General features: G+C 45.6%; 1 protein-coding gene across 1 annotated transcript in view; it reads right to left on the reverse strand.

The window, feature by feature from the left end:
- The window catches only part of Frmpd1 (FERM and PDZ domain containing 1), a 91,520-nt gene that overhangs the window by 51,948 nt on the left and 13,886 nt on the right, over positions 1-25,686 (reverse strand). The gene's annotated exons all lie outside the window — the stretch shown is intronic.

The raw sequence follows: 25,686 nt of genomic DNA on the forward strand, positions 1-25,686 counted from the left end.
AAGAGCAGCCAGTGCTCTTCCCCGAGATGCCTCCATAGCCCAGCAGCGCACTTTATCACATGACTGGCATATTCTTCTGACTGCTAATTTTGCTCAGTGTTTTATACTTAATTTTTAAATAGTTAATTCATCTGCATAATTCCATACCAGCTTATAATAAAGACACGCGGGCTTTGTATTGTAGCTCAGTGGGCAGAGTGCTTGCTTGGCATTCAAAGAGCCCTGGGTTTAATTTCCAGGACGTCATGAACTGGGCCTGATGGTGCAATCCTCTAACCCCGGGATTCAGGACACGGAGGTAGGGGGATCAGAAGTAAAAGGTTTTCTTCAACTATATGGCAAGTTTCAGGCCAACACGGGCTACATTAGACCCTGTCTTAGAAAAAAATTTGTTAAGGTAACCATTAAGTCTTCTTACCATAATAAAAACAAATATCTATCCAGTAAGTACCCCCTTCCACCTGGCTCCTAAGCCCGTACTGTTCTCTCTCCTTCTGAGTGTCTTTATGCCTGTACAAGTAAATAAGATTTTCTTCTTCTTTTCACTGCAAAGGGAGCATACCACGAGCGCTGCTCTGCACCAGGCTTTTTCCCTCTCTTCGGAATACATACCCTTGATATCTTCCTACATCAGCACATAGAATCATCCTTCATCTTTCTTTGCCAACTGATTATTCCATTGTATGGACTGTACTGTAATCTAAAAAGTAGACTTCTGTTGACAGACATGTGGGTTATTGCCAGTCTTCTGCTATTATAAGCAATACTCAGTGAGTTATATAGTATGTACATCATTTCTGCATGTATACAATTGCATATTGGATAGATGCCCTAGTGATAGGTCAAAAGCTGCATGCATTTGTGCTTTGATAGATGTTGTCAGGTCACCAAGAAAAGAGACATACTTCAAGATTGATGTTTCATAAATCAATACGTATTGATATTTCTATTGTCTAATCCATTTCACTTTTTAAAAACACTAGTCTCAATTCACCAAAGTAATTTCATCATAACCCAATAAACAACCACAGAAAGTAAAAATACATTGGAAAATAAAATTGAATACAAAAGCAAATAAAAACAAATTATAAGTGAGTATGCTGTTTAACACCATACAATTGCTCAAGAAAACCTTGGAGACAAGGAGAATTTTTTTTTGTTTTTTTTTTTGAGACAAGGTATCTTTGTGCTGTCCTGGCTGTCCTGGAACTCACTTTGTAGACCAGGCTGGCCTCAAACTCACTGCCTCTGCCTCCCGAGTGCTGGGATTAAAGGCATGTGCAGCCACCACCTGGCTGACAAGGAGAGTTATTAAGAAAAACAAACCATCTAAGATGGCCCCAGGAAGGGCAGGAAATCTAAAACACCAGTTCCCACATGGATTTGTTAAAGAGCCTTCCTCCCCCGACAGCAAGGACAGGCTCACAGGTGAGATTCACAAATATATAAGATGAGGTTTTATTTTATGTAAAATTTATTTTTGAGAGCCTAGCATACACAAGACCTTGAGAGATCAATCCCACGGAGACCCGTATGGTGGCTGGCACACGCCTAGAATCATGAGTTCAAGTGTAAAACCACCCTCGCCTACACAGTAAGCGTAAGGCCAAACAGGACTATATGATACCCTGTCTCAAAATGCATGCACACACGCATGCACACACATCCCAAACAGAAGCTTCACTTTTTACTTAGAAATAATTTGGGATGTATAACAAGTTGCAAAGATAACACACAGGCTTATTATCTATCTTTCTGTACTCAGCTTTCTGGAAAATAACATCTTACATAATCTTTAATATCGTTTTGCAAAATTGAAACATTAGCGTCAGCATAATACTATTAAGCAAACTGCAGGCAATATTAAGATCTCGCCGGTTCCCCCAGTGCTCCTTTCTTATTCAGGGCCCAATGCAGGATACTATTTGCATTCAGACATTTTACTTCTCCCAATGCTATTTTGCATAGGAGAGTTTCCAATTGGTAGGGCCAGCGCGATCCACACACCAGTTCTGACAGAAATGGCACAGTGAGGCGAAAGTGTAGCCTTCCCTATGACTAATGAAAAGTCAGTAATCTGGAAAATAACGATCAAGGGCCGGGTGGTGGTGGCGCACGCCTGTGATCCCAGCAGAAGCAGGCAGACCTCTGAGTTCGAGGTCAGGCCAGCCTGGTCTACAGAGCAAGTTGCAGGACAGCCAGGGCTACACAGAGAAACCCTGTCGTGAAAACTTCATCATCATCAAATAGAATCCAGAGCAACTCACAGAGTGACAGCGGGTGTCGATTGCGTTGGGTGGGTTACTCAGTCTAGGGGTTTGTAACCCACCCTGCAATCAGTTATTCCAGGGTCTCGGAGGGGCGCTACCTGGAAGGGAATGAGCTAGGACAGAAGAAGGAGGCCAAGCAGATTTGTCAAAGCCTCCGTTTATTAGGGTCATGGTTGCTGTTTATATAGGCCCTGCATGAGGACTTGGTGGGCAGGACACGGGATCTCGCCGCATGGTCCCAGTCACATAGGCCAGGTTCATCACGTAGGACAGGTAGGCCAAGAAGTCACGAGTTGCCACACCTGGTTCCCTGGATAGCTGGAATGTGAGGCGCGTTCCGCTAACAGATAAGTTAATTGGGTGTGGGGCAGGTTCTCTCAATAGAACATAATTATGGGTGTGGGGTTCTCTGCAGACTCCCCAGGGTGATGGTTCCTGTAATGATTTTTAGGGGGGAAATGGCTCGTGACAAAGAGGGCTTCTCCCAGGGGTTCAGGGAGCATAGGACACCCCCAAACCGAGCCTTGAAAACCTGGAGGCATATGCTTTTCAATAAATGAAAGCAAGCAACAAGCTATGGACAAAAGGTGAACATAGACAGGCTACAATAAAACATACATTCTAGGTTCCGTGACCCTCCACATTCCAGAGACAGCCACATCTCTTTGTGGCATGCTCACTCAGACATGAATGATATTGAAGATCCGAGTGAACAGATTTGGCGGTATTGGCCACTCTGTCACCACAGCTGCCCCAACTTTGGCAACCTGCATATTGTTGCCATCAGTGACTCCTTCATTGACCTCAGTGGGTAAAATGCTTGCCAAACAAGGACAGGAGTTCAGCTATCCAAACCCTACATCAGTGCCTGGCAGGTGTGGCAGCCTGCTTGTAATTCCAGCCTCAGAAGGCAGAGACAGGGCATCCTTGGTGTAAGCTTGCTAGTTAGACTAGTGGTCTCCAGCTTCAACTGAGAGTCTATGTCTCAATGAAAAGGTGCAAAGCAAAGGCTGACACCAGTACACACCTCCACATACACGTGCCCTCACACTCAAAATCAGACACATTGGCACAATGATAATTACAAAAGAACAAGAGAAAGAGAAAACAACCAAATACCAAAAGCCAAGAAACATAAATAAATGGTCACTGTGGATGCAGGAAATCCAATATTCACAGAACATCAGTTCTAGAAATGAGAAGAAGCAGAAGTGGGAGTTTAAATAAGAATGGTCCCCATAGGCTTGTATGTTGTACAGCATTAGTTTAAGATGTGTTACATTCATTTATGATGTGGGGTATTTGCTTAGTGATACAAAGATGTGTTGCATTCTTTTATGTTGCATTTGTTTAATTCTATGAAGCTGTGTTATTTTGGCTTCCTAAAACACCTGCTTGGTCTAATAAGGAGCTGAATGGCCGATAGCAAGGCAGGAGAAAGGATGGGGGAAATGGCAAGCAGAGAGAACAAACAGGAGAAGAAATCCAGGCCCGAGAGAAAAGAGAGTAAGGCAAGAGAAAAGGAGAAGGAGAGGAGGACGTCAGGGGCCAGCCACTGAGTAAGAAAGAATGAAAAACATATAGAATTAAAAAAAGTTAAAAAGTCCAGAGGCTGGGGGCTGGAGAGATGGCTCAGAGGTTAAGAGCACTGCCTGCTCTTCCAAAGGTCCTGAGTTCAATTCCCAGCAACCACATGGTGGCTCACAACCATCTGTAATGGGGTCTGGTGCCCTCTTCTGGTCCGCTGGCATACACACAGACAGAATATTATATACATAATAAATAAATATTAAAAAAAAAGTCCAGAGGCAAAATGTAGTGAAAGAGAAATGGGATAAAATAAGTTAGAAAAGCTGGCTAGAAACAAGCCAAGCTAAGGTTAGGCATTCATAAGTAAGAATAAGTCTCCTTGTATTTATTTAGGAGCTGGGTGGCAGGTATAGGGTTGAGGTGAAAATTATGTAGGCTCAGGGATCTCTTAAACAAAAGAAATTGGATGGGATAATAGGTAGATTAGTGTGAGCTTATGCACACTAATAATAATAGTGAGTAATATAGTGAATACTTGTGAGCTATTGTTTATAGACAATTTCCATTAATATAGATTCTTGTATATTGATCAAATTCAAATTATATTTAATATGCTATTTCTGTTTACAATATTTGTGTTCCTATGCAAAGTTACTTTGTCATATTGTATGCATGCATGCTTCTAACTCTGCTTAAGACATTTTGTATATTGATACAATTTTAGGATATAGTTATCATATTGCACTACACATTTCTACTTCTGGTCAAGATACTTAAACATTGTTCACATTGTGAGGTCATTGTCCTCATTTGCTGCACAGCTGTTTAAAGATTGTTTGATATTCTAATATGAAGTCTTAGTCTTTAAGTTATATAGGTATTAAGAATTATAGGTCAATAGCCATTCATATTTGTCATATAATAGACTAATCAGGCTCTTTAGATACAGAGACTGTATTTTGCATAGATAGGTAATCTTCAACCACTTCAAAGAACTGTAGAATATGGCATTTAAATAAATTAAGAGTTCTGTTGACATGAGATACAATTGCTCCTGGCAGCACCGATCTATTCCTGAGAGAATGTTGAGCACAGAAGCACTTAGAGCTTGTTCTCTTCTTGGCAACACTGGCGTTTGGGCAAGAACTGTCCATGCCTTGACTACTGACAAAATGCAGTGTCCAAACAGGATAAGCAGGATATAAGAAAAAAAGACTGTCAAACCTTGCCAAGACAGGGTAAGATGATTCTGAAAATTCTCCTGCCTCTGAAAATGGTCTGTCAGTTACTCTAGGCCTTAGCCAAAGTTGGTTGCTTCACTTTTGCAAATGAGACTTTGGATGATTGCCCAGACAGCCAGTTGTCTCTGTCATTTCTTGCACCTTTTGGAAATTGCTTGACTGCACTTCCTGCCTACTCAAGTAATATATCTCTCTTCTCAGGCCTTCAGTGGGGCTGACTAGTTACTTTCCTCTTATGGTTTAGCCACACTATTTCTAATACAAATCTTAGACTCCTTAGGATAGAATGATTATTGAAACATGAAGCATATGTTCCTTGCTTAATATTGTTTATGCTGGTTGTAATTCTAATTTTTATACTTGATGTTCTTATTATATATAGTTTTGTATTAGGCTTAGAACTCTTTTATTTAAACAAAAGTGGGGGGGGTGCTGTAGGAATTCCTTCAGCCAGTAGACTTTAAGATACCAGCCCACTTGGGCGGGGCCTGTTATCCTATACATGCCAATGTAAAGCGCATGCTTGCTCTCCCCCTCAGCTTCTGGATTTGGTTCCTGTTCCCCATTTGTGCAGAGGACTGTGAGGTGTGACTCTACCCCTACATAAATGACCCTTTATTACATGCAGTTCTGAGCTAGTGTGGGATTATTTTGTAACTAGCCCTTTATTATACGCAGTTCTGAGCTAATGTGGGATTGTCTTGTAACTTCCATCTGTACTCTCTTATAGTCTCGTGGACGCCATTCTAGACCAAATATGAGCATTTATGCTGCCACCTCGAATGGTGTTATAGTACAGTCTTTTCTCTGAATACAGATTATTCAATAAATCTATCATCAAACATTTGTGTTGTTTTTAATTTTCACTTTTACAAAACTGTGGAGGTGAGTCTCTTGGTAAAGTGCTTGCCACAAAACCATGAGGAGCTGAGCACCCGTGTACGGGGCAGAGTGTACAGGCAGGCAGAGAGAGAGAATTCCCGGGACTCACTGGCTGGCCAGTCTAGCATAATGGTGAGCTCCAGGTTCAGTGAGAGACCTGGTCTCAAGAACTAATGTGGAAAAAGACAGAGAATAGCACTTAACATTGACCTCAGCCATCATATACATGTATGTGTACATATATATGATGTATATATATGTGTACATATATATACACACATGCACACACAGAGCTTTGCAAAATGAAAATCTTATTCATGGCAAATGGCTACTTATCAGATATTTTCTTGAGATAAGTATCTAGCATTCTTTAAGCACATACTCTTTGTGTTTGTTTGTTGTTTGAGAAAGGGTCTTTCTATGTAGCCTTGGCTGTTCTGGAACTATGTATACAGTGCTGGTCTAGAACTAACAGAGATTCATCTGCCTCTGACTCCCAAGAGCTGGGATTAAAGGCGTGTGCCACCATTGCCCTGCTGGTATATTGTCACTTAAAAAAATCTGAAGTCTATGTTGCTTCTAAGAAAGCACCAATTCACACTCCTGTGAGAAAGGAACTTATAAACATTAATTATTTTTTTAGTTATCAACATGATGAAGACAGTGCCAAAGTCTTGACCCAAACACATATTCCTGGGGGCCAGACAGAGGGCTCAGTTGTTAAGAGCACTGGCTGCTCCTCCAGAGCATCAGGTGTGGTTTCCCATACCCACATGACAACTTACAAGGGTCTATAACTCCAGTTCCAGGGGATCTGACCCCCTCTTCTGGCCTCTGTGGGTAGCATACACTTGTGGCACTTAGACATGTATGCAGGTGAAACACACCCAGACACAGAAAATAAAAATAAATAACTGAAACAATTTTTAAGTATTTAAATTTTGGGTAATACAGAAGGTGAAAATTAAATATTTATACTCTAATAAACACTCAACTTATCCCTTAAGAATATGTTCTAATAGGATGGAGAAAGTTATGTCTGGCTATTGGTTCAAACATACTTTGAAAAAATACAGAAAACATCACCCTATCACATTAAAATAACACAAAATACCCATGCCATTTCAAGCATCTCAGAGGTCACATGATCAACATCTGTTAACAGTATGTTAACTCCCACCTAAGTTTACAGAAACCCATATTTTACATATTAAAGTATGCTTTCCAAACACTAGGATGTTCTACTCCCCTATTTTTTAATTTTAATGACACAGTCTCACTATGCAGCCCTAGCTGGCCTCAGATTTGCAGAGATCTCTCTGCTTCTGCTCCCCAAGACTCTGCACTTCTAAGCTGTACGAACATAAGGGCTCGGTACTGTGAGATTTAAGTTACGTAAGTGGTGACTGGTTTGTCTAAACGCTTCTCATAGGCCCTGCTTGTTCATATTCACTCTACGTGCCTTTGTTCCTGATGGCTTTCCCTGGTTTCCTACTGGAATGTCTACCCTCCTTACTTAGAATAAATACTCTTATAATAAAGGTTATTTAATGTTCCCTTGCCACAGGCACAAAACTCACAGTGGGTTTCTGAGATACAATAGAAGGAAAAGAATGTGGGTCTTAGATTCCAACAATACCGAGACAGGAAAATGAATGTGTAGTGATGTCCCCGGGATATTGGTCCCAAGGGTAACTGCCGCCATGAGTCCATCCAGGGAATCAAGTCAGCCAGCAAGTCATAGAGTACGAATATTAGCGGTCTTTTGTGTGTGTGTGTGTGTGTGTGTGTGTGTGTGAACAATATACTTTCAAGGAACTAGGACGGTAAGGGAGCTTAAAATCAAGTCACGTGACAACTCCCTGAGAATCAGAGAACACCGGGCTAGGGATGAGGGGCAAATGCCTAATACCGGCGAGACCCTGGATTCCATTCCCAGCATGGAAGGGGGAGGAAAGCAATATGAAAATGCTTATTGGACTAAACCTGGAGGTAGCCTGCATCATCAAGGCTCACAAACAGCCAAAAGGCTGCTATGAACAGTGTATGTCCCCACGACTCCGGGACGGAGATCCGGGATTGACGGAGAAACGCCGCAGAGGGAGGGGCTTCAGTTCACGCTCAGTCAAGACCTTTACAGAGACCCAAGGATGGAGTGAGCTTTCTTAAGACTTGAGATTCTGGTCCATGAAGGGACTCAAGCAAAAGTTGAAAGATTACATGACTGTAAAAGGGATATGAGAGAGAAACTCGCAAGGAGTCAGACCCAGGCAGCTTCTGTAGTTCCTTCAGCCACGCGATTGAAGTCTCCACTAGACAGATGTAGGAGCCAGGAGAACGGGCGCTTGCTGTCCTCTGCTTTTGGTTTAAAATCCTACAGTGCGTATTTGGGCGTTCTGAAGTGACCACAGATCACAGAGGTGTCTCTCTGAAGGACCGCAGAATTTTCTGAGATCTCCGCATACCCACAAGAACTAAAGACCAGCCTTCCTTTCCCGCTGAAGGTCATCCAACTGCGGCATTTACTTACAGAGACTGTTAAACTGCTGCCAAATACAATTTAGCTAACTGATTTCTATAAACGTATATGACTCTAATTAAAATAATTAATTTGCATTATATGTCTGAACTGTGGGTAAGCCCGGGCCTTCATCTAGGAATCTCCAAAGACCAGACAGATGGTTACATCAATGAAGCCATTAAAAGTGCTCCCTGACTCAGCAAGGTCCAAGCCGGACCATTTAAAGTCAAGAGAACGACCTGCTAATGGCTTTAATATTCGCCTGCGCTGCTGGGCTAATGGAAAAAAGCAAGATGCAGATAATCCCCAACCATTTGGGATCTCTGCTGCAATCGCAATGCCAAGAATCATCTGGCCTCTGATGGCTCCGTTCTTCGCTGCTGGCACCATCTCCTTGCACCACAGTGCCCTTGCCTGCAGCTGACCCCACCTCTCCATCGCCCTGGTCTCCTGCGGCTGCGCTCCCATGATACACCCGCCGGCCTCTGCGCCCTGCCTTTAGGTCTCCTCTGCCCCATGCTAAGCACCCTCAGTTCCTTTACAGTTCTTTGCAGTCCAGGGCTGCTTTAGACCAGACCTCTCAGGCTAGTACCATCTTAGCACCGACCCCTTAAACGGCCACATTTTCAAGCAGAACCCGTTCCTGGCTGTGTGGATTGAGCTGAGTATGAAGAGAGTATTACAAGAGGACAGTCATCTTAAAAGCAATTAGGCTTTAAATTGAGAGTGTAGACACCCAAAAGGGAGCTGAGGGGTGGGTACTAAAAGCTGGCACAGGCTATGGAGAAATTAACGACAGGGGGCAAAGGAAAGGCGAGAGTGAAGGGCAGAGATTACCCATGCGATACACTTGGAAGCTGGATGGTAGGTAATCCAAGCGGACAAGAACTAGGCAGAGGGTGTCCAACTTTCAACAAGGGGCTCAGGAGATGAAAACACAGCAAAGAAATGCAAAAACCATAATGAAAGATCTTGAACTGACAAGTATGTTTCAAATATAAAGGACACAAAAAGCAAATCTCGGGTGAGCTTCAAGAAAGGCTCCTCACACACTATGTTTTTGAGTTGCAAAGAGAGAGGAGAGAGAGAGAGAGAGAGAGAGAGAGAGAGAGAGAGAGAGAGAGATTACCCTTAAAATTTATTTTAAAAAAAAAGAAAATGATCATCTTTGAAAGAAATTAGGCTTCTGTTTTCATTTTTTTTTTATTATGTGTGTGTGCGCACGCGTAACAAAAGATAAGAGCTCCTAAATCAGGAGACATCAGCTCTCAAACAGCACTCTACCCAGTGGCAAAGGGGCAGGGCAAGGCAGTCAACGTCTTGGCTCATTTCTTCTCTGGTTTGCACTAACTTCTTCAATCGGCTCCATAAGGACCGATCAGCTTCAGCCTCATCTACTGAAACTGAGGAGTTCAATGCCCTTGTTCCCTCAGGGAAAGAACTAGAAATAATAACAAAATGATAACTGTAAGGAAAGCAAATTCTGCCCTCAGAATTAATAGAAAATATTCTTCAACGGAGAAAAGGAGAGCATATAACCAGGCTGCCTTAATGATGCAAGGATAACCATAAGTTTAAAGTCATATCAAGATTATTCTAAAGAAAGGATATAGAAACCAATTTTTATTCATGAATCACACAATTCTGAGATAGGAACCAAGTAAGAAAATGTTAATTTCTTAAGTTGAGAAATAGATACATAAGGTTTACCCTATTACTCTGTTTTTGTGTACATTTAAATTATTATTCTTTTTTAATTAATATAGATTTTAATTTTTACATTTTATTACACATGGCTCCCAAAAGCCATTTTCATGCACATTTATCATGTTCTTTGTACCCATTCCTCTCCTTTATAAAATTCTTAATAAATGTTCTAAAATTTAAAAATTGCTAACAAACTCCAACATTATAGGGATTATATATCACAATTAAGTATTATCCTAAGAAATAAAGCTTCAACTAAAAAACTATTAATATATTTTATCTTATAAATAGAAATGAGAATAATATAAATGCATATAATACTATGCATTGTAAGCTATAGGTCACTTGTTACATTAACCCAATTTCCTTGTGTCAAACAACATAAAAACACCATGTGATTCTACGCCATTTTAAAAACAAGAGTAGAAATATTTTGCTTAAAGGAGAAAATAAAACAGTATTCACTGGAATGGAGTTGCTAGGGAGTAAATGAACATGGACAAGAGATGAGAAGGTGGCTGGAGAGATGGTTCAGAGGTTGGTAGCACTTCCTGTTCTTCCAGAGAACCCGGTTCGGCTCCCAGCATCCACACGCAGTCCATAACCATCTCTAAGTCCAGACCCCTCCACGTGCACCAGGCACACACGGTGCACAGACATGCAGGCAGTCAAAACACCCACACACATAAAAAATTTTGAAGTCTTTTTAAAAAAGAGGAAACACGAGAACCACAGCCCAGGAAGAATTGACTGAGAGGTGTCAGGTGGGGTCTGAGAGTTGCTCATTTTATCGTGGTTCTTAGATAAAACTTGGGGTCTCCTGAAGAGAGCGCCGAGCTCAGACATGAGCCGCTGGCTTGCTCTCTGTGCCAAAGTCACAAGGCCTCGGGGCTTATCTCTGCTAAATCTCACCAGCAATTTTTCACAGACCTGAAATGCTGCCATCCTTTTATTCCTCTAGGGCTGCTTATCCCTAAATTCTAAGCTTTTTGCAAGTATATAACTCTATCATCCACCAAAAGATTGCTCCCATGACCAACCTGGGGGGAAGAGGTGTGTTAGTTTCTCACGACTGATGAATACCTAAGAATACAGCTTAAGAGAGAGAGGGTTGGTTTGAGCTCAGTTTCCAGTCCACGATTGGCTGTAAGGAAGGGTTTGTTTGGGTTCAGAGTCTCCAGTACGTGACTGGCTCCATTGCTATGGGCCTGGGATAAGACTGAACGTCACAGTTAGTAGACACGGCAGCTGTTCACCTCACTGAGAACACAGGATGTCTTTCGAAGCACACCTCTAGTGACTACTTAGCCCAAAGAGGTTCCACCTTCCAATAACGCCAATATATGAATCCATCAATGGATTAACTCGTTGATTACGTTGGAGCCTGGGGACCCAATCACTTTACAAAAATCCCACCCCTGGCAATGAAGGCTTCAATACACAAGCCTTCATTGGCTTCATTTGGGGGGGGGGGGGGACACAGTGCTCAAAGCCTAATGAGGAGAAACTAACATTTTTACCTACAGATTCGTGTGCTAATTTGAAGAAAAACCAAGGCTTGGCCAGGATAAAGAACTGCAAGAAGCTGGGGAAGGGGGATGCTAAGGCTTTCCACTTCTGTCACTAATCCTCTAGCCCCTCCCTGCTTCTTTCTCCCTCCGTGGCCCTTCACTGTGCCTCTCTTCATGACATCCCATTTCTCTAGAACCAAGTCTAATTAGATTTGACCTCGGCACATAGCTTGAGGCTGACCACACTCAGGACGGTTTCACAGGGTCCCCAATCACAGCACCACTGTCAAGTGTCTTGCCCTTCCATCCAGCTGGGCCCAGCTCCTCTCCACTTTTGCCTGGGCTTTCTAACTTCATGAGGATTCGGGTCTTGCTTTCTGCACCCTCAACTGTGAGTTCCCTGAAGGGAGGAGGAGAGCATGACCCAGGCAGAGCCTAGCAGAGTGTTTTGAGCAGCGTGCAGTGTTTGCTGAATGAATAATAACAAGGACATGGAAGCCTAAAATGCAGTGGTAAAATCAGAATAAAAATAATTTAATTATTTAAACTTCTAAACCCAAAGAAAAAGCTATTAGTAGCTATTTTAGGGAAGTTCATATTAACTTTATACTTTGTCTTTTTAATTACATTGTATGTGTATGTCAGAGAGCAACTTTCAAGGATCAGATTCTCTCTTTCTACCATCTGGGTTCCAGGGATCAAATCTGGGCGGCCAGGTGTGCACCCCAGGACCCAGTTTGTGTACACATCTGCAACACAATGTTGCTCTGGCTCATTACAGTGACAAAGGCTTGGGGAAGGATAATGAGCTGGTGTCTCACATTCGCCTGACTTTCTTACAAGGAATTCAGACTGACACGTCACTTATCAGGAAAATGTCATTCTGAGAAAAGAAGGGACATTTCTTCTAGTGACATTGCTCTAGTACCCCATGAAGGCGGCCACCAGGAACCCCATGAAGGCATTTCCTATCTCCTCCCTCGAAGGATTCCAGTCAACTTGGGTCTGATACAGAATCTGTTCACAAGTCATTTCACCTGGGCCATAAAGACAGTCTGGGAAAAGCTGCATGGAATTATTTCATTTCTTCCGTGCCAGTGGCTCCTCCATCTTCCTTTCCTCAGCTTGTCTTTCAAGAGCTATCTCTCTCAACATGTTTTGTTTTACAGAAAAGGGCTTCGGGTGACTAAAAGGAGTTTTACCGTGAACCAAAGAAAAGCCCGTGTCTCCCAGCTGGTTAGCCAGGTTTCCTTATCCCCCGTAGCATGTGTGGTAGACACGGCCCTCCCAGCATCCTTTCCTGGGCTCACGTTCCATCTGATGCTCATGATAAGCTGCGTGATTAACTTCCCACCCTACACTTGGAGTGTACTGGGCCCTGGTCATCAGCATCCTCGGGCATCTCACACTGAACCAGGTGCAAACAAGACACAGGAGATGGCTCTCGAGAAAGCACCCAGAGTCACCACAATCCATGGCAGCAGTCCCAAATGACCTTTCCGCGTCAGCAAACTGCCAGAGCACCGTCCTGATGGCACACGGGATACATGGAGAGGACACTACGGTGGGACGCCTCCCCAGTTAATGGCACCCTAAACACTAACAGTCACCAAACCACAGCTCTGGTCAGGCCTGACTTTCCCCTAGTCACATAAAAATACACATGCAACAATTTTAACAGAAACTATGATTCATTCATATCATCACCCCAAATCATCCTCAGTGCTGCAACCGTGTAAACACAGTGTTCTTGGAAATGACGGTCCAGGGTATCCTGGGATTACATGTCCTCAGATTCCACATCTGCCTGACAAGATTGGGCATCTCAGAGAGAGCTGAGCTTCTTATCTAACGCTCTGCAGATGGCCTCTGCATGGCCCTCTGGGAGCATCAGGAAGGCGGCCGCTAAGATTGATGGGAACTCAGGCTGTGCTTTTTTTTTTTTTTTTTTTTTTTTGGACAGTGATTTGGGGGCATGGGGCCCAGGCCACACCAAGGGGATGATGGGAAGTTGGTCCACACAATTCATCCTCCTTATCAGATGGACAGTGAGCCCTGGAAAGGATGTGGGAAAGAGCTGACTTGAATACTTGAATACCAGTGTGGCCTGTACCTCACCTCGGCTGTCCTAGGGCCCCTGAGGCAACCCTCAGAGATCTAGGCAAATGTCACTGTTGAATTACATGCAGCTGCCAAGCCCCTTGTCTTTACTGGGCGAGAGACAGGGCACTCTCCATAGGGAGACACTGTAATCAGGTCCCCTGGTGCTGTTACCAGTTAGACACAGGACCCAAGTCACACCCCTTCACCCTCAAATCTCAGTGTTCCTATCTGTAAAGTGAAGGGTTTGTGTGAATGAACTCTGAAAACATGACTATATTACAGGAGTGGGTGTCTTCATCTCCCAGTGCTGTGGCCAGAGGTACTCAGCCATGTAGGCTTTCTATGTGAGGCTGTGGATTTGAACCCAGGTCTTCATGCTTGCACCACAAGCATTCTTAACTTACTGAGCCGTTGCCCAGTAAGCTTACAGTTTCCTATGAAAATCCAGAATCCAGAATCTTCTTTGTACTAGGTATTGTTCTAGGGCTTGGGACACACTGGGAACAAACCCCAACCCCTCATACATTCTGATGGGGGCTCCAATTACACGAAGCACAATGAAGGAATCTAGAAATGCTAGAAAATGGAATGCTAGGGGAACAGAGGTGGAATCAGGCTCAGTGCCTTCACACCGCACGTCATGACTCTGAGATCTCACTGCGGCTCCTCTGCGTACATCTCCAGGGAGCCCTGGGGTTCTGCCCGGTTTTCTAATTTTCCGGGTCAGTCTGTACTTGGGTACTTAGCCGTGACGTGCCTCAACAAACACCACCGCTTCGCTTTCCTCCTCCCAGAGCCGGCTCTAATTTCTACATCTTCCTTTGACCCTGAGCAGCAGGAGGATGCAAGACAGAGACCGTGCAATCACAATCCTGGAGGGGCCAGAGAAACATACCACCTAGTTCCAAGCGGAACAGAAGGACCACCTGCTGGAGACCTCTAACTCCCAAGCAGCTCCATGGGCTCGGATGCTCTCATCTGGTGTCAAATCATGACAAGTCCCCTTCCGTTTGGGGTCAGAGGTCTTCCCCGTGACTCTCACGTCAAGAGCAGACGTCCTGCTTTTGGACCCCAACTCTCACTAACCATGTAGCTGGGAAATTACAGTAAGCTACCCAGAGCCTGTCACCAGAGAAATGGGACATCTCTCCCACCCGACAGTAAATTACATCACATACACAATGGTGGGCTTGTGCTGTTAAAGGAACCCTGGGCGCTGCAATGCACAGCTAGCAATGAGCACCCCTAGGGCAGACTGAATGGAGCTGAGGGAGGAAGGGGTGCGATGGTCATTTCAGGTGCTGAAGAAGCTTGGACACCATGAAAGAGAGTGAGAAGAGACAGCCAGGAAGCCTGATAACTAGAGAAGCCTAGAGAAGCCCGAGGAGAAGGTTCAAAGGGATTATATCAACAGTTTAGAGCATTCTCAGTAAAGCTACACTTAGAATAATGCTGATCAGCGTGTCCCCTCCTTGGTATACACCCCAAAGAACTGAAAACAAATGGTCAAGTGGAAACCTGTACACTAATGTTCATGGGGCGATATTTGTAATAGCTGAATGGCGGAATCAACCCAAAAATGCATCAACGAATAAATGGATAAAGATGTCATGACATATTCGTACAATGCAATATGTTTCAGTCACTCTTTAGAACGAAGTACCACTACGTGTTATGACATGGATACGTCTTGAAAACACGAGGACTGAAAGAAGTCTGACGCAAAGGATAAAATTTTGTATGCTCCCATTTATATTTAATGTCCAGGGTTAGCAAGTCTATAGAGAGACAGAAAGTAGACTGGTGGCTGCCACGGCCTGGCGGGAAGGAGGGACTGAAAAATGCTGCTTAATTGGGTACAGGATTTACTTGGGGGATGCTCAAAACTTTAAACTAGTTAGCAGTAGTGATTATGCAACACTGTGCAGACATCTAAGTGCCACCAAACTCTGTCCATGAAAATGGCTAGGGCTGGAGATAGCAGGTAAAGGTGCCTGCCACCAAACCTGAAGACTCGACTCCCAAAAACTGTTCTCTCTCCTCCACATGCATCTGTGTATGCACACATCCGTGCACACGCATGCACACACAGAGACACAGAATGAGAAAGAAATGAGAGAAAGAATAAAAAGTAAATTTCTGTCATGCATTTTACTATTTCAAAAAGTATGTAACTGGCCAGGTCAAATGTATACAAAGAAGCCAACAAAAGCCATCCTGTAAGGAACCACAGACCCAGCAGTCAGGACCTTCCCGGGCAGGGCTCGATACTACACAGGTGTACAGAGTGCCCAGGAGCAGGGATGGGGGTCCACAGGGACCTCCCCAGCACAGCGGTCTTTAGAGCTGGTGGTGTCTGCTGTCCCCCAGGCACTGAGTAAGTCTCTTCCTTCTCCACAGACACGCTGGTTATTACAAATGTCTTCATTCTCATTAGTGATAGAAGTACTGATGACCACCTGGGGATAATCAACCAAATTGTGCAGTGAGGACTAAAATCTCGATCTGTGTTTTTCCTATGAAATGATTGATCAGATGTTACTAGGCGCCAGAGAATTTCCAAAACCCTCTGGGCATATTTGATACCATAAGCACCAAAATCAAAATCTGCAACAGCATTGCTTGGGAACTTTCAACCAAGGGGTCCTGGAGCCACGGCTCACCACCCCAGCAGACCCCACTGTGACTCCATGTCTGTCTGTCGAGGAAGTTAGGTGGCCTTCCAGTCCTATCCGACCAAAACCAACCACAACCTCAGCATAGCAGAGCAACAATGGCTTCCAGAGCTGGCCCAAGGTATGCTCCACAGGGCTGTGACCCAGGGCAGGTGACACCAAGGCTTTTTTCCCCCTGCGATCCCTTGTCTGAAGTCTGTACCCTTCCCACAGGAGATCCTGGCCATGGTCTTAATCTGTATATTTTAAATTATAACCTGGGGTTTAGATTCGAGTTTGAAGAGTTTTTATCCATCTCAAGCTTAAAAAGGGACCTTAGTGTGACAGAATGACTCACTCCACCACATCAGCCCCCTCTTTCACTGGGACCTGTGCTGGGCATCATAGCAGGGACACAGGTTACCCAGTCATGGCCCCTGCACTTGAAGAATTCCTCATGATCTAGAGAATATAAAACACACAGGCCGGGTGGTGGTGGCACGCACCTTTAATCCCAGCACTCGAAGCAGAGGCAGGTGGATCTCTGTTGAGTTTGAGACCAGCCTGATCTAGAGTGTGAGTTCCAGGACAGGCTCCAAAGTTACACAGAGAGACCCTGTCTCGAAAAACCAAACCAATAACAAAACTACACAAATGATTCTTAGCCAAATGTAAGTCAGAGTGTGGGATCCTCAGGAAAAAGCAAGCCCCACATCCTGAAAGGCTAAGGAGCAACTCCTCAGGGCAGCATGGGCCTGTGCATCTCTGCATGAGGCCTGGTTGCTGTCAGACAGCCAAGAGTGCCAGGTGCCATCTGCCAATCAGGACCCTGCACAAGGTTCAGGCCACAGGGTTACTCTGGCCATCTTAATTAAGCCCTAATTAAGTATTCTGCCCGGAACCCTTCTCCCTCTCGTAGAACTGCACAGTTCACAGCCAACGATTCAGGGAATCGGGTCAGCTGTTGGGCGATGGCAGCCGTTAGGAGTGGCGCCGATGGCTATGAATGGATGCCGGTGGGATTCACAGAGCCCCCACACCACAGGGCCTGGAAGTGTAGAAAGCCAGCCCTTGTGAAGCTCTGTCTCTAGCCTCGGCAGCGCCCAGTTCTGCCCATGGGGAGAAGGAAAGGGGCATGTAGCTAAATGCCCGCTGAGGTACGCAGGAAGGAAAGGATGACTGACCATGCCACCGCACACCCTCTTTCTTGAATTCTTAAATACTACCAACCAGAACCCACAGAGCCTTCCAGAAACTGCTGTCAAATCAAACACTTTGAATTAACGCAGGCTGTAAATAATAGGCGATATACCTATAGGACCACATTCTGTGAGGTAATTTTCTTCTGGAGAAACCAAACCCTATGTCGCACTGGACCAAGGCAAGTGGGAATCACAGATTTGATCTAACACGTAGAGTTTCTGGTTTCAGCAGTAAATTTCAGGAATGTGTATTTAATGGCTGTTATTATTTGTGTCACAAGGAAACCCTCTTCTAAGGATCAGAGAGGTCTCTGGGAAGGGATGGAGCAAAGGTTCCCTGGATAGTGCGAATGTGCCAAGTGAAGGCACGCTCATCTGAGAAGCAGCGGGTACACACCTCAGGTTACTCCAATTATACCCCCCACAGGAGCTTCAGAAGGCCCCTTCTTCCTCTCCCCTCATCTCCGCCCTAAAGTCTAGACACATCCGGAAGCCCTGTACCTCCATTAAGAATCTGATGGGCAGAGAAGTCAGAAGTTGAATCTATTTCTGTCATAAGCAGCCGCTAACAAACTCACACAGGGACAGGACCCTGGCACCTGTACCAACAGCAACCGAAGTCCCTCCCCACTCTACTTTCTGAGCCCAGAACCCAGGCTTGGGGGCATCCAACAGAGTTTGGGGGTTGTGGATATAATTTGGTGGCTAGTGCAGGCTCACCATGCATGAGGCCCTGAGTCTGAGCTCCTCCAGACTTGCCAAAACAAACAACAGAAAGCAGAACATCAGCAAAATCCAGCCGCTCTTCGGCTCCTGTGGATGTACCTTCTCAGGGTTTCGCTTCCCACCTGAGCATGGTGGAGCTGGCAGGGCCTAGGAGGTGGACCACTGCAGTATCTGGTCCCTGGCCTTGGAGTTTCTGTCATCTATGCCACACGTCACGGAATGAGCTTCTAAGACGAACACTGTCCCTCCTCTCCTGCATAAAACACTGCCACCTGAAAACTTTGCGGGTGATTTATTAGGTTCTCACTGTGAGCTCTGCAGTCAGACCTGGGCTCTGTCTCAGACCTGCTACTTCCTAGAGGGAAGACTCTGGGCAGATTAACTCCCTGCTGATAAAGTGCTGATAACAGCAGCACCTGCCTCAGCGGCTGTTGTGCTCTTGCAGGAAGGAATGCGTGCAACGGCTCAGAACAAGCTGGCTCAGAACACGCCGTGCCTAGCGAGAAGCTACAAACGGTAGCTGCTGTAATTGTTTCTAGACCGTCAAGGCCCTGACTGTTCAGGCCCCTTGTGACTCTATTCAGCCTCCCGTTTTCTTCCCTTAACACGCTCACATTCCAGAGAGTTCCAGCCCTGCTTAGGCCCTCCTAAGCTCCCAGAGTGGGACCTTAGGGCAATAGTCCTCCCTCTAGATTTCACCATCATCGTTGTTGCTATTGTTCTGTTTGCCTGTTTCTTTCGTAGAGCTGGGGCTTACACACTAGGCAGGCACTTTACTCCTGAGCTACATACACAGTCCCTGAGTCATTTTTTTTTCCAAGACGGCTTTATTTGAGCCATGATTACACAAGTCACTGCTTTCAGCACAGCCATGGGGTTGAGCATCTGCCATCACAATCAACTTCAGGGCAATTCATGGTTCCCCCCTCAAGCCCCAGACTCATAGAATTAGGTGCTCCCATGTCCCCACCTCTAGGCAACTGCTAATCTACCCCAAATGATTTTAGACCTCTGACTCTGAGCAAGGTGCTCCTGTAGTACCCAGTACCTCCCCTCCCTCAGAACTATTACATGCCTAACAATAGACCTTACATCAAAGTTCTCTGGGTTACATGACTCCTCAGGGCCAGATAGATGTTCATTAAACACTGGTTGAGTGACTGGCACCAATGGTGCAAACTGACCAATGCCCAACAGTAACATCTCCACAGCATATATGACCTGTAATGGCACACAGACATTCTCTCCTGAGCTACTCCTATTAGAGCCACCACCACCACGTGTTGGAGCCTTTGCAGGGCGAGCCTCCTTCGGGCGCTCGAACAATCAATCTTGAGTGAGAGGGAAGATGAACAAGAGTTAGAAAAGAAGAACAAACCCATGTTTTAGGTGTTCACTACGGGCAGATTTTATGGAGTCTGGCATCCCCAGGTCATTACTGGGTGAAGCGAGCACAAATATATAAAAGAAGATATTAAAAAGGAAGAAGAGAAGGAAGGAAGCAGTTTGTTATCGACGTTTCCTACAAAGTCATTCTGCTAAACAGGTTTCTATTTCCCTGCGCAATGCCCAATTATAAAATTAGAGCTGCCTCTCCCAGACAATCTAAGCCCTCTCAAAGTCCAGTGGCCATCGTAAGAAAAGCAATTACCTTCCAATTAAACATTAAGACAATTTCCAATCCATCAACACACGGAGGCAAAAGTTATAGAGCAAGATAAACAAGAGGCTCCGCTCATACTCCCCCACCCCACATTGCCTGCTAAGCCCCCTGGAAACACAGTTCTGCGCAGGCCTAGTTTATGAGAACCGTTCAACGGCTCCCTACTGCCTCCAGGACGAGGAACGACTCCTAGGTGGCTACAAGAGCCTCCTGCTTTGGGTACCGGCCTGCTTACCCCGCATCATTTTCTTCATCACCTTCAGAGAACCTCCATCAAAGCTACCCATGCATTCCTGTCACGCCTTTACCTGTTCTCCCTCTGCCTAGAACGCACTGACTTAGCCCCAAATCTTCCACAGCAAAACTCTACTCTCCACCCAGGCATGGTGCGCACACCTTTGATTCCAGCACTTGGGAGGCAGATGCAGGGAGATCTCTGTGATTTTGAGGCTAGCATGTTTTACATAGTGAGTTCCTCCCCAATCTCCCTCCCTTATCCCTCCCCCACCTCTCTGCCCCTCTGTTTTAATTTTGGTTTTCGAGATAATCCAAGTAGCCTAGGCTGACTTTGAGATCACTATGCAATCAATAATGGTCTTGAACTCCTGCTCCTCTTGCTCCAGATCCCAAGCACTAGAACCACAGGCGTGTGACCCTGCAGGGACCTCCAGTACAAAAACACACCCCGCAGACTGTCAGGTCAACCAGGTACTCAAGGTCAAGGGAACCAGCTTTGGTAAGGCAGGGTCACCTAAGACTAGAAATTTCCCTGTAATTAGATCAAGGCACAGAGAAAAGTTCAGTAACTCAGAGACTGCCGTCTACAATGTCCAAAGAGGTGTAGACAAGAGAGTGTGTGTGTGTGTGCGGGGGGGTGGGGGGGTGGGGGNNGGGGGGGGGGGGGGGGGGGGGGGGGGGGGGGGGGGGGGGGGGGGGGGGGGGGGGGGGCGGGATCTGAACTTGAAAGCGAGCCGTTCAAGAAGCGGGCAAGACAGCTCAGTGGGTAAAGGTGCTTGCTGCCTGACAACCTGAGTTTGATTCCAGGAACCCACACCACGTTAGGAGAAAACCATCTCCCGGAAAGTTGCCCTCTGACCCTCACAATTGTCCCACGGCACCCATGCCCCACTCCCACAACAAACACACAAACAAAGGAACCCTAGAGAGAACCTGGAAAATCTTTCTTGGTATTTACATCCTACAATCCCATAAGTTTGAAAGCCGGTGAGGAATTTAGTGCCGGAAGTATTTAATAATTATGATGTCTACATACAAACGATTAACGATACAAGTGTTTGCCACACAGACATAAGATATTTACCAGATATATTTGAGGAGAAACTTCGATAATTATAATGACATTAAGACTAAAAAGGGGCCTTTACTCAGATAGATTTTTAAGGAATGTTTGAGAATAAGCATGCTATTGAAATGGATATTTATTTAAATACACATATATTTAAACACATGTACAGAATCTTACAGAATAGACAAAGTGGTTCCCTTTCTGAGAGCAGTGTAGGGAAAACAGGACTTGTTTCTGAGTGAGAAATGACCACTCACCAGTCTGAGCTGAAGGGGCTCCTCCAAGGCGTGAATCCCTCAGCTCCTCTCCACAAGGACACCTCCCCTTCATCCCAGGACACGGCTACCAGGCTGGTCTTAAAGAAAAAAGGCCACCATTCCCAAGATTGCAACCAGAGGCATGTGGGTACCCAATGCCGCATCCAAAGCTCATCAATAAGGAGGAGGGGAGAGAACGGTGAGGCCATGTGGGCACAGTGGCAGAGTCTCCGGCCCAGGCGCCACTGCTCCCAGGACTGGGTCCTCCTAGCTGCTGCTGCTGGGCTGCAGCAGGGCTCTCAGTACAAGCTTGGCTTCTCTCCTTTCAGTGCACCAAGCCTGGAAGTCCTCTGGATGCCATTGTCACCCCCAAGACCTCAGCCACTTGAGCCAGCCAGAGGAGGAAACCTTAGAGGCTCTTGACTGGCACACTGGCTTCCTCTGGCCTGTGTCAAGGACAACACAGACGATGATAACACCCGTTCTGGGGACCCAACACCTGGTCCCCAGCTGGTTCTGCCCAGTCACCTTCGGCTGACGTTAATCGCGGGAGCATTAGTTCACTAAGCCTCACGGGAGGGAGCACGGAGGAGCAGGTCACCCCCAAGCACATTACCCTCTCTAACAGATGGGGAAATGACGACACGGAAAGATTAAATGACCTGCCCAGCCGCACACAGCCTGCCCCAGGTGGGGCACGGAACCACCGGAGCCCTCGTGCCAGCTCTCAGGAACAGAGAAGGCTCCAGATAAAGCTCTTTAAAATTCTAGGATCCTGTGCACTATGGACGCCTAGCACAAGAGGTGGGAAAAGAATAGAAAAATAAGAATGTGAGGTAACCATAGAGTTGCTCTCATTGTCTGTTTACCTGTGCTAAAACACCATGAGCGAAGATAGACAACACAATGAAGACTGATGATAACGTGAGCATGCGTGTAGCGGGCAAGGGCTGCCGTGAATGGGATGGGAAGAGGAGTGTCAGGCCAAGGGGGAGTCTATCGGTGACCTCTGTCCTTCACAACCCTTGGGACTAGGCACAATCCACAGACATCTAGCCTAAAACTGCTGTTGGACAATGGTCTTTTATCCTGTCACTTGTATTATTTTTAATAAAATGCTGGTTGGCCAGTAGCCAGGTAGGAAGTAGAGGCGGGTCAATGAGAATTATGGGAAGAGGGAAGTTTCAGTCTGCAATTGTGACCCAGTCAGAGGAAGCAAGATGTGACTGCCTCTCTGAAAAAGGTACCAAGGCACATGGCTAACATAGACAAGAATTATGGGCTAATATAAGTTAAAAAAGTTAATAAGAAGCCTGAGCTAATAGGACAACCAGTTTATAATTAATGTAGACCTCTGTGTGATTCTTTGGGACTTAACAACTGCAGGACCGGGCGGGACAGAAACCTCTGTCAACATAAAACTGTGGCCATTTCACGCTGTACTCAGTAAACACATATGGAGTGTATGCAAGGTGCTAAGAGAGACATAATCAACCTGCCTCTGCAGTAAAACCCAGCTGGAGAATATCATCAAGGAGCACACACGAGACACCAACACACAAAGTGAAAGGCAGCAAGGCCCAGAGCTGGTAGGGAGCCCAGGAGTCTACGAGGACTCACAGTAGAGTTAGATGCCAGGGAGACCCTGTGCAGGAAGAGACCCATCCCTGCAGCATAGGAGAGTGTCCTGCAGAGCTGGGCAGAAAGACACTGCAAAGAGAAGGTACTTAGGGTAAGGCACTGGGCTATCCTCAAGACCCAAAGTTCAGGGTGGTAAGGAACAAAGGGTAGTGGGCATGGTGGTGCACGTCTTTAATCCCGGCACTCAGGAGGCAGAGGCAGGTGAATCTCTGTGAGTTCGAGGCCAGCCTGGTCTACGAGTGAGTTCTAGGACAGCCAGGGCTGCACAGAGAAACCCTGTCTCAACAAAACAAAAAGACAAACAAAAACAAGTGAGAGAAACAAAGGGAGTGTGAGTGGAGTTGAAGCATGAGGGTAGGGGTGACAGAGACGCCAAATCCACAAACATCCTAAGTGTGGAACAAGGAGGTTAAATTTTACACCCAGAATCACCCCAGCTGTCTATGTTAGTGGGGGGAAGAGCAGGGAGGCCATCTTATTCATGAGGAATGCAGGCCAACCCTGAGGAAGGAGGGCATATCAAACCAAACAAAAAAAACCTCTGCTTTGTTTTATCAATTGTTACCTAGTCCTGACCACTCCCAAGTTTAACAGTTTGGGAGGCCAGACGTAGTGACCTTCTGGGAGGCTGAGGCTGGGGGACTTTGAGTTCCTGGACATTCAAGGCTACAGAGTAAGACTCTATCTCAGAGAGGGGGAGCAGGGGGCTAGAGATGCAGTTCAGCCTGAAGGGCGTTTGCCTAGCATTCTCAATCCCTAGCACAGGATAAACTGTGGGTGGTGGGGTACGCCTAGAATCCCAACACTTTGGTGGTGGAGGCAAATGGACCGGAAGTTTAAAGTCTTTGTCTTGGATACACAGTGAGTTCAAGGCCAACCCAGGTGACAGGACACCCTGTTTCAAAATAACCTGGGCCACGAAGACGGCTCAGCAGCAGGTAAAAGTGCTTGCCAGGCATACATGCTGACCCGAGTGTGATCCCTAGATCCCAAGATGGGAGGAGAGAAACAATTCCTGAAAGTTGCCCTTTGACCTCTACACAGGGTGCACATGCCTACACACAGGCACATGCACACGCTAGAAAAACAGGGAAAAAAACAGACATATACATAAAAAAATCTGGAAGTGTAATTAACACCTTGTATATAAATAAAGTAATACAATAAAATATTTGCTATGTTTTGCCCCCACAGAGGATCATCACCCTTGCCATCAACTTCTCACCTAAGAACACTTCTCCCAAGAATGAATGATGAGGTAATGTCTGCGAAATGCCCGGCGCTCTCTGAAGATGCGTGGCGAAAGACATCACTAGAATTAATATTTAACGAGACACTCCCCGCCTCTGATCTCTTTTTCTGCAGACTAATGTTACCTCTATGGATAAGGTGATGACAGACTGGCCCCCACATCAACCTGCCCAGCACACAGTGCCCAGCCTGCTATGCAGCCCATGGGTCCCTTCCTTCTATGGTTGATGGGACCCATTACCCCAACCATCCAGGACTGGTTTCCTTCATGAGAGTCTAAGGTTGCTAGACAACGAAGGTCAAAATACATCAAGTAGACGGGCAAAATACATGTCAGAGGGTAGTCTTCCTTGGGGTCCCATTTTCGAAGCAGGAGAGGACCCATGACGACTTCAAGGGGAATTATTTTAGCAAAACCCACATCCTAAGCCAGTTAATATTTTTAGGCCCAGCATAGCACTCAAGAAAGGAAGAAATAAGAATAGCTGTGCAGGTTCAATTACAAATGGAGTGGAGAAAATAATTTCAAAAGTTCAAGGGGAAAAAAATCAATCTATTTCCTCCCCACCCCAGGCTTTCACTTCTATAAATACACACACAAATGGACCCGGGACCACGCTGCCTTCGAAAACGCTACCTGTCTGGAAATCTGCAAGACAGACGACGTGCTGGGCTGGCTTTCAAGGCACCCGGGCTCAAACCATGCTCCCCAAAGTGTCTCTGCTCTTCTTAAATAACATCATCTTCCCTCTCGGATTAGAAGAGCAGTACATGTGCCTGGCAGAAAAAAATTTCATCTTTTTAGAAGTAAGAAAATATTCTCTTAAAATCTCCAAGGTACTAATTATCCTTCCTTTTTGTCTGAAAACACATTTTTCAACATAACTTGAGAATTTATCTTTTAGATTAGTTACAACCTGGCTTCCCCTGTGCCTTGGCTATTCTGCAACAGTTTAAAATGCCCTATGCGTAGAAGCATCCTGTAGGAAACAGTGGCCTATTGCTGTACTCCTGGTACTTCTCCAGTGTCTTACAGACAATGCTGATACAGACATCTTTGCCGGATACACTCTGGTTAGTCCTAAGACTGACCTACCGGGTGAAAGAAAGACTGCATGCCAGTGCAGAAAGCTTTTTTGTTGGGTTTTGTTTGGGGAGACAGTTTGTAGCCCAAGCTGGCTTTGAATTGGATATGTAGTCAAGGATGGTATTCAATCCTGA

This window comes from Alexandromys fortis, unplaced genomic scaffold (genome assembly GCF_014885135.2).
Source record: "Alexandromys fortis isolate MF-2015 unplaced genomic scaffold, M_Fortis_MF-2015_v1.1 scaffold_92, whole genome shotgun sequence".
Taxonomy (NCBI): domain Eukaryota; kingdom Metazoa; phylum Chordata; class Mammalia; order Rodentia; family Cricetidae; genus Alexandromys; species Alexandromys fortis.